The sequence below is a fragment of the Acyrthosiphon pisum genome, chromosome A1 (genome assembly GCF_005508785.2).
Source record: "Acyrthosiphon pisum isolate AL4f chromosome A1, pea_aphid_22Mar2018_4r6ur, whole genome shotgun sequence".
In the NCBI taxonomy this organism is placed as follows: Eukaryota; Metazoa; Arthropoda; class Insecta; order Hemiptera; family Aphididae; genus Acyrthosiphon; species Acyrthosiphon pisum.
Window position 1 is genome coordinate 94,463,271 of NC_042494.1, and position 8,994 is coordinate 94,472,264.

Sequence of the window (8,994 nt, forward strand, 5' to 3'; positions counted from 1 at the left end):
TTTCTAAATTATAAAATTCATATTTAGTCAATAGTATAAAAATCAGCCGATATAATGTTCAAAACATAATCGCTTGGTTTAAACGATGCTCGCAGCGTCGTCTCCCAAAATGGCCCACGTAGACGACGCTTACCGCTATGAAACCTTCGTTGTATGCAGTACCACTCGCCACAATTCGGACTGCATATTATATTATTTATAATATGTAGAAAACAATACACGAGCGCTGTGATGTCCAGTAGTCGCCGTCACTTCAAGCAACGGTTAAGTTCTGGTACGAGGAATCCGTGAATCGTATAGGTATGTATATGTACCTAGGTCACCTTGACCAGCCGCTCCCGCAAAAATCTTCGTTTAAATGGTTATTAACGCGTTTTTTTTGGACCTGAAGCTAGTGGGATCGAGCGTAATATATGATATAGGTTCACGCGTCCTTACGAGACTCGTCGAGATGTCGTCGTACTTCACAGGACTTATGACACTTGCGAACGGCAAATCGATTAAAACTGTTTGCTGGTCGAGTATCGCTAGTCGAGAGACTTACTCAGAGGAAATAATCAGAGCACACAACTACTGTAATTATCTTTAAAGAACGACTGACGGAGAATTTTCTCACCCCTTGCGGTTATAAGCGAACGGTAGTTACCTCGACCGTGGTATAAATTCGTAGATCGCCGTCCACATTATGTACTGTACTGTAGTGAACGGATAACCAAGCGATGATTTCTTTTGTCTGTCATTCCGACAGATAAAAACGCGGTCGTTGTCAGAATTCATCTCCGCGTCCACGAAGCTGTCAAATTTTTTTATGAGAACGTCTTCGTTTTGTCGTCCGTCAATACGTATTAATTACATGGTGCGTAGTTCTACTGAATTTCAGTGGAAAACAAGTCATATGGATGTACGCATATTATATTATGTCTGTAAGTCTCGTTATTTCCGGTCTGAAAGACCTCATCGCACAATATTTCCCGAGGATTACATGCGAGCCAAGGGAGGTTGCACGTCAAGGTAAGACGCACGTCATAATATTCCACATTATCCTTGTGAAGCGCCTCGATCAAGAATAGGGAGAGTTGCAAAACACCTGTGTTGATTGGTTGGGTGGACAGATGAAACTTCCGCAATGAATTTGAGCAACTAAAATGTTTAACAGTGATTTTATTTTGATCTAAATGTACAAACATGGAGTTTCAACGATTTTCCTGGAATAAAAAGCGCAGGTCCTTAATCCCGAGTGAGTTGTATTTTTATTAATATAAGCAAAAAAAAAAACAATATATTAAACAAGTATTCAAAATTTAAAATACACCAGCAGCTGCAATACCCAATTTCACCGGAAAAAAATTAACATAATATTTTATTATAAAATACGGCGCACAATGTAGTTCAGTTTAAGTGTACCTCAGTTCATGGGCAAGTCGATGTCAGTGTCTAACTGAGATGTGCAATAATTCACCTTCAGTCGCTATATTATTAAGATTATATTTATTTGGAGCTGTGCAGTATCAAAATTATATTTTAGACTAGGTACCATTATTTATTACTATTTACCAACCTATTCATTAATATGTTTTTATTGTGATTTTATTATTTTTAATGGATGTTTTAAATATATACATAATATGTAGATTGTAGATAAGACATGATAACTTAAAAGTTATGTTTGTTTTAAGGTATTATGCTTTATTTCACTAAATATACATTGATTTTGTATATTAAGTTAATTTAGTACTATAACCCAATGATAGGTATGTCAACAAGACACACACCAGCTGATGTATGCGTATTGTAAAATATTGCCTTACAAAGAATTTAATGTTCTTTAGGTTTCATTTTTTTAATGATCATAATTTATTTGTTCGAAAACAATTTTCAGAGATGAATTGCAAATTTTGCTCGAAAATATTCTTTGCTTCAAACTTGCTAATTGATATTTATATTTTAGTTATAACGCTTAAAGACAATTTTTATGATTCATTATAAATTTCGTATACCAAATTATTTGTTTTTAATAAATATTATTTTAACAGTTAATTAAAAATGTTTTTAATTATTTGTTATACACATATTATACATATTTCTAAATCTACGTTTATAACTTTAATACAATTCCCATTATATTTTTCTTTTTTTTAGTATTAAAATTTCATCATCAAATAATATTATTTTACACATAAGATAACCATGTCAGACATCAGTGATGTCTGACATGGTTATAACTAATTTAATAATGAAACTAATTTACATCAATGATGGATTATTTATGTGCCGAAAATCTGTAATAGTTCATTGTAAATGAATAATAGTGTTGATCATTAAAAATTCCAGAATACCTATCTTATAAAAATATGCAACATTAACATTAAAACGAAAAAAATTAATTAGTACTTTTAGGATAGTATAGCATTGAATACTAAATATTACAATAAATTGTAAGTATTACAAGAAAAGGAACCTCGAACAGCATGTACTTGATATTTAGGCACCATTTGTTTACCAGTCAAGCGCCAAGTTGTTTTACTAATGTGGTAGTGTCCAGAAAATGGAGTTTATAAGATATATAGCAGATATAAAGATAGATGGATAGGTAGTATGCCATACGGGTTCAAACACCTTTTAAAAGTTCAAAATTACGGTCACTCGTACGTATTCTGTTGTTCATAATATGGTTACGTGATTTATTAAAACCAATCGAAGTGAGCCGTCGAGTGTCATGGATATTTTTTTCGAATAATTTTTGAGCTGATGCATTAGGTTCAAAGACTTTTGAGAGTGAGGATAACTCCGCTATAATAGGACGTGCGAAAAAGTTCAGCCTCAGTTTCGGCTTTAAACGTGAAGCAACCCGGTCCAATAAATGGGTAGGTAGCCCGGGGTTCATTAAGAATATACCTCTTGTCTAGTTATTTGAATATCGAACCATCGTTGACACTGAGTACACTGAGATTAGATTATGAGAAAACCTTTTCTCGTCACGGCGTGAGGCTTTATAATATGAACTAATGAGTATACAATTAATTATTTTTTTTTTTATTGAGGTGGCGTTCTAACAACGTGTCATGAAATCGTTGATATTTGTGGCGTAGTCAGATTTTAGGAAGCAATCGACGGTATCAGGTCGTAGGGTGTTTTTATTTATGTTCTAGTTGTTTTGGTGTATTTGTTTTCATTTACAGCAGCTTCGATGCATGTGCTGATCGGCAACTGCGTCGCATAGTGTTTATATCGGTGAATTTTTCGATGGTGTTAATGAATTTATTGAGTTCATGTATTTCGACGACTCAATGCACCGTGAGAGCTAAATGTGGCGAGGAGTCGATATTTGAGTCACACAGTTCGACTGGTACAAGGTGTAGTCTAAAAATCGAACTATAGTATATGATTAATGATTCAAAATATGTGAGTTGGAGGAAATGGACTAGTGCAATGTCCGGCCTGTGGATTACATCAGGGAGAAATCTTTTCGTGCACTGTTTTGACGATTTAGTCATCGTCTGATACGTGACAGCATTAGATGTCGTTTGAGCAATGTCTGTGTCAAATATGATGTTTCGCGTTTAGGTCTCCAACAAACCCATGTAACCATGTGTCTGCCTTATTGTGAGGGTTTCTAGATCACCATCAGTCACCAATGGTTGGTTTGGGTTCTCGGATACCACGAATGTGGTGACTCGAAATTGGCAGCCTCACGTAGAAATCACTAATGTCATAGACGACATTATCATCGGTATCGTAATAATTATTATTTCTGCGCACAATTCTGTGGTGGATTGAGACGGCGGCATACGTGTCCGCATCATTTTACGTTTGATAAACATTGAAACTGAGGAGTTTTAATTGGCCGTTAAGACTTAAGTCGGTTTCATTTGTTAAGACGATGTCGATGTTTGTTTGGGTTATACAAGTGCATGTGGTTGATTATTTTTGGTTTTATTCCGTTTGCGAACTGTTATAAGGTGCGTAGAAGGGTGGAACGAGTCATCGTGATTTGATAGAAGAGTGACGAATGAGATAGTTCTAGTTATTTCCAAGTCCAAGACTGTCTGAGCCAGCTAATTAAGGACATCTACCACCTTTGAGCATGGCTAGAACATTATCTACATATTTTACGCTAATCTTATAGTCAACTAGTTCTTCCATTTAAGAAAGCGCTTGCATAAGATCTCTGGGGCGTATTTGGTGTGCCGCCGTCCTTGCTACCAATCTCCTTATCGGTAACCATATTTTATGCCGTGCCAAGTCAAATATATTTATTTCCATGTAATACGGTCACATCGTTCTCGAAACCACGTTCTACATTTTCACAATCCACAAACCACATACAACCGACTCACGGAAATATAAACTCGAGTTGAAAAACAAAATACGATAAAAACTTATTATTAACAAACTATACTACATATTGTAAAACAGTTCATATCATATTATAACATATCAATGGAAATAAAAGTCATTAAAATGGTTATCAACATGCGATAATAACAATATTATAACAACGACGTATTTATAATTTTCATAAATGTGTCACAGACTAGGATTACGCAGAATAAGAATTTCACTTGGTGTGGTGGCCCGTAATGATCGTACCTAACTCAAATTTTCTACGACAAGGCTGCATTGAATTTTACCATACACGTTTTTTTCTAAACATAATACTATTTAATTATGAAGTTTTAGAAAAAATCGTGTACTTGTTTCTAAAAATAAATAGTTCCCGACATTTACCGAAACATTATTATTGTGACTTATGACCGTATATTGTATAGTACGTACTGTAAGAGTATTTTAGACGGTAGTCCGATGAAAGTAAAACTTTATACGAATTCATGACAGAAAAATGTAACAATAAGTATAATACAACAGCACGCATTGGACAAGAAAAATCAAAAAAGTTTTGGCACGATAAACTAAACTCGGTGAGAGATTTTCGTTGAACAGTTCAAAAAAAGAGACAGCGTTGTACCTAAGAGTATATAATATAATACGAACAAAATAATATATCATATTGCAGATGGGATGGCGAGAAAAAATCAATGTCAGGGTTTGAATCGTTCAGTTATAAATTGTGTTAATTATTATAGTAAAGTATTTTAGTGTGAGAAAATTTAGTTGATTTGTTGAAAACTTAGTTTCAATAAAAAACTTGACAAATTTAAAGTTGACTAAAAGTTATAAGTGCTGTGTGCTTATATTTATTTTGTTTTTTTTTATTATTATTATTATTTCAGTGGTTTTTTTTCTATTTTAATGTACCCACTCGAAAGTTTCATTTATCTTTTTATCTGTCTATAATACTACTCCAGAGTTTTACTAACTTTATCTACGGGCATAGGTGCAAATGACAAGGGGGCGTAGAGTCACATTATCACCGCATGCTTTTTAAAAAAAAAAATCCTCTCAGAAATTGATTTACACAGTGTTTTTCTATTGTCATTATATTTTATGACAAAACTGGCAATTTAAACATTTCCATTTAATTAAATACCATGCCTATTTTGTTCGTAAGACATTAAAAAATCAAAATGTCAACGTGAATATCATAACTTAAAAATGTTACAATGTAATGTATATCTGAGGTGCAGCTGTAGAGAAAAGATTCCTGCACAAGTTATTGGTGTGAACCTTTTATTATTATTTATTACTACCTGTGTACCGAATGTACTTATCGTTTCAGATATCATATTATAGTAAATATCTTTATAAATGAAAAATATATATATAAATATCATTGCACAGCTCAGTGTTTGATATACTCAATAGGTAGTCAATAACGATCAGAAATATCATTAGTCATATTACATTAATACATTATTATGCATTAATACTTGGGATATTTGTATTGCCTCTGGGAAATTTCGAGTACCTGCGCCACGCCACTAGCACCGCTAATAATTATTGTTTCTTGATAATACTTCAGATAATTCTATTTTCCTGTTTTTTTTTTTTTTTTGTTCATTATTGATCTCTCCTCCTCTTTCAAAAATCATGTTCACGCGACCACACCGCCACTGACGCCCAAGCATTAACACTATTGACTTTAATATAATGCTCAGCCATTTCTAGGACGCATATATTATAATGCGTGTGATTGTTATCAAACCGCAACGCCGGTGTCGATTATAATAATAATAATAATTGTCTTCCTCATTATTTTCACAGCTTACGTTTCCGTCGAACAATCGAGTATAAATAAGAATTAGCCAGAATCGTATTTATTTATCGCGCATGCGTGTTCCGCACCGGATGTTCGTATATAATAATAATAATATACTATATACAATATAATATACGAATAAGAATCACTTCCTAATCCCGTGAACACATGCTCCACGCACTGATAAATATATATATATACATTCATATACATTAATATTATTATATACATATACCGTGAGAATTCGCAATGAACGGTCCCTGCAAGTGCTCCTGAGGGACACGATTTATTTCATCGTCACACATTGACGGCGGCAGTTACGTTAAAATATTAGCTCCGAAAACAGTTTACCCGAAGTGCTCGCTCTATGTTATATAACGCGTAATTCGTTCGTTGCACGCGACGTTGTTGATGATCTTTTCCAGTCCCAAAAACCGACCGGCCAAGTATTGTCAATACATAATATTATCTATATATACACAAGTGAATGTCTGTATGTCTGTCTGTGGCCTTTATGCGTTCCTATACGGCTGGACCGATGTTGATGAAACTTTGTACAGAAATAGATTAGACCTCTCTGGGCAGGAGACAGGCCAATTTAAAAAATTGAGAGGACCTACAACCCCGGGAGGTGCTCTCGAACAGAGATTTCGAGATTTCCTATGGAGATTTTTGTTTATAAATAGTTGCCATATTATGTTTTAAAACCATTATAATAAAAATACCATCATACAATTGCAACAAAGTGCACAGCTATTATATTATACTAATAATATTTATTATATGTGAGCAAAGGACGAGCTTCGCGCGTACATACAATATTGGTTTACGAAAAATTCGACTCGACCGGCGGTGGTGGTGTGATCACGACGAGCTTGGGGAGTGGTTGTGTGTGTGTGTGGTACCCATGGCCATATATATATTTTATATTGTAATAACTAATAATGGACAACGCGAATCGTAAATCTACCAGATAACCCGAAAGTCGGTCACTGCAAGTCCAACGACGTGCGCAATATTGCCCTGGGATGAAATATCACGTATGATCGTGTGTCGTCGTCGTTGTTGTTGTTGTTGTTATTATTATTAATATTAACGATTTTTTGCCGGCAGTCGGGTGATTTATAATTTTTAAAGTTTTGAACCAAAAAAAAACATAATATTGTCTCCAACTGATAAAATAATAATTGTCGTGCGATTCTCAATCGTCTGTCCATACAACGGCTGTATAATATTATTATCATAGGTCTCTACGCCCGCAAGATATGTCTCCAAATTCAAACGCTGTGTACATTATTACTTATTACCCATTTGACTATCAAAACCAATGCTGGTCATTGACGAGTTAAAAAGTTAATTTAATTTACATTTTTAACTTCACTAGTTACTTTTCACTTTTCGTTAACTTGACTGTTAACTTACTAAATTTCTTTTTTAATTAACGTGAAATTAACGAATTAATTTTGCATTTTAAGAAGCAAGTCAGGTTAATTTATTTTGTTTTTAATTCAATTTTATTTCTCTGTATCAGTCTATTTCGTTTTCATGACAAAATACCCGTAATTTTGTCGTTGTTGCCACAGTACTCGCAGATCCAATCCCAATACCATATATAATATAGATATATTATCTATACGTGATATTATATGTTTTATTGATTTAAATTTATGTATAATATTATGTAGGTATTTCTACGTTTAAAATCAATTATTTATTTATGATATCTTCAATATTAAAAATATCGTTTATCGACATAGGTACATCGATGATCGATACCACTGCAGCAGACGAAGAGTTCTCAAACTACATCTGAATAATATAGGTAGAAATAGATTTGGCGGAAATGAAAATCGAACCTTTTCGTTTTGGCGGAAACAATAATTGGCGGAAAAAAAAATCGAGTTTTTTGGCGGAAACGATGACCACCCAATTGTATAAAGCTAAAGCACATTGTCGTTTAATATGTAATTTAGTATTCGATTTTTCTTTATACTCTTATTAAACTTATGATTAAACATAATAATATCTTCAAAGTTAATAAAATACCTACGGCGTGTATAATAGAATTTTAACCAATGGAAAATTCATAATAATATCATAGCAAACTGATTGAACGAAGTCTTGATTTATTTAAATGTTTTCTTAACAGATTAAAGTTAATTAATTATGAAATTGTTTGATGATACCAGCTATGATCCATGGAGCAATGTGTTTTAAAATCTACACCTATGCCCCAAACGCATTTTTTATATTATTTATTGAGCTAATGCACTAGCAATGTAAGTAATTTTAATATTATTACCTACGTCTTATGAGTTTAAGAATGTTTTTTAGAGAACATTTTTTAAGAGGAATAAAAGAGGATGTTTCACCCACATGTGTTGTCTCTATCTTACTTACGCATATAACATTGCAAATTGTACGTTGAGAAGACGTAACACCCACATGCGTCTCCGTCTTACAAATGCACAAAATAGCAAAGACTGATTTGCGAGAGACAACTTAGCTCCCTCTGTATTAATAATAGAATTACCAAAACTCCACAATGGATAGGGAGAACTTTATCTGTTTCGTAGCTTTTTTATTATTTGGATAATATAAATACAATTAAAGTTATTATAGTTTGAGAACATTAAGTGTTTTTTGTTTTTTTCTCGTTTAATTATTAAACATTTTGGTAAGTGCTATCAAAAAAAACAAAAACGCTACAATATTGTTTTATAAGCAGTTAAATTTAGAATTTCGACAAAAGTCGTAAAAATCGATAAAATTTGAAAACTATTGTTATGAAGTTGGATATTCATAAAATATTTCCTTATAAATAATAATGTGTTGGC